At 40.8% G+C, this 1,412-nt stretch overlaps 1 non-coding gene across 1 annotated transcript; it reads right to left on the bottom strand.

Annotated features, from left to right (window-relative positions):
- Positions 1-420: 420 nt before the first annotated feature.
- Positions 421-528, bottom strand: LOC112752925 (small nucleolar RNA R71). Its single transcript, XR_003177334.1, has one exon. It is a non-coding gene; the product is annotated as a small nucleolar RNA R71 (small nucleolar RNA).
- Between the last annotated feature and the right edge of the window lie 884 nt (positions 529-1,412).

The raw sequence follows: 1,412 nt of genomic DNA, 5'->3' as shown, positions 1-1,412 counted from the left end.
GAAATTTTCGAACAGGAAGAGGAGATGGCAGCCGAAAATAATAATAATACAAGGAGGATGCTTGGTGACTTTACTGCACCTAATTCCAATTTACATGGAAGAAGCATCTCCATCCCTACCATTGGAGCAAACAATTTTGAGCTTAAACCTCAATTAGTTTCTCTGATGCAGCAGAACTGCAAGTTCCATGGACTTCCATCTGAAGATTCTTTTCAGTTTTTAACTGAATTCTTGTAGATCTGTGATACTGTTAAGACTAATGGAGTAGATCCTGAAGTCTACAGGCTCATGCTTTTCCCCTTTGCTGTAAGAGACAGAGCTAGAGTGTGGTTGGATTCTCAACCCAAGGATAGCCTGAACTCTTGGGATAAGCTGGTCATGGCTTTCTTAGCCAAGTTCTTTCCTCCTCAAAATCTTAGTAAGCTTAGAGTGGATGTTCAAACCTTTAGAGAGAAAGAAGGTGAATCCCTCTATGAAACTTGGGAGAGATACAAGGAACTGACCAAAAAGTGTCCTTCTGACATGCTTTCAGAATGGACCATCCTGGATATATTCTATGATGGTCTGTCTGAATTAGCAAAGATGTCATTGGATACTTCTGCAGGTGGATCCATCCACCTAAAGAAAACGCCTGCAGAAGCTCAAGAACTCATTGACATGGTTGCTAACAACCAGTTTATGTACACTTCTGAGAGGAATTCTATGAGTAATGGGACGCCTCAGAAAAAGAGAGTTCTTGAAATTGATACATTGAATGCCATATTGGCTCAGAATAAAATATTGACTCAGCAAGTCAATATGATTTCTCAGAGTCTGAATGGAATGCAAGCTGCATCCAACAGTACTCAAGAGGCATCTTCTGAAGAAGAAGCTTATGATCCTGAAAACCCTGCAATAGCAGAGGTAAATTACTTAGGTGAACCTTATGGAAACACCTATAACTCATCATGGAGAATTCACCCAAATCTCTCATGGAAGGATCAACAAAAGCCTCAACAAGGCTTTAATAATGGTGGAAGAAATAGGTTTAACAATAGTAAACCTTTTCCATCATCCACTCAGCAACAGACAGAGAACTCTGAACAAAATACCTCTAATTTAGCAAACTTAGTCTCTGATCTATCTAAGACCACTGTAAGTTTCATGAATGAAACAAGGTCCTCCATTAGAAATTTGGAGGCACAAGTGGGCCAGCTGAGTAAAAGGATCACTGAAATCCCTCCTAGTACTCTCTGAAGCAATACAGAAGAAAATCCAAAAGGAGAGTGCAAGGCCATTGAAATGACCATCATGGCTAAATCCAAGGAAGAAGGGGAGGACGTGAATCCCAAGGAGGAAGACCTCCTGGGGCGTCCAGTGATCAATAAGGAGTTTCCCTCTGAGGAACCAAAAGAATCTGAGACTCAACTAGA

The sequence above is a fragment of the Arachis hypogaea genome, chromosome 15 (genome assembly GCF_003086295.3).
Source record: "Arachis hypogaea cultivar Tifrunner chromosome 15, arahy.Tifrunner.gnm2.J5K5, whole genome shotgun sequence".
NCBI classification, from domain to species: domain Eukaryota; kingdom Viridiplantae; phylum Streptophyta; class Magnoliopsida; order Fabales; family Fabaceae; genus Arachis; species Arachis hypogaea.
The sequence above is the reverse complement of the archived record's forward strand: the minus strand, read 5'-3'. Positions and strand labels throughout refer to the sequence as shown.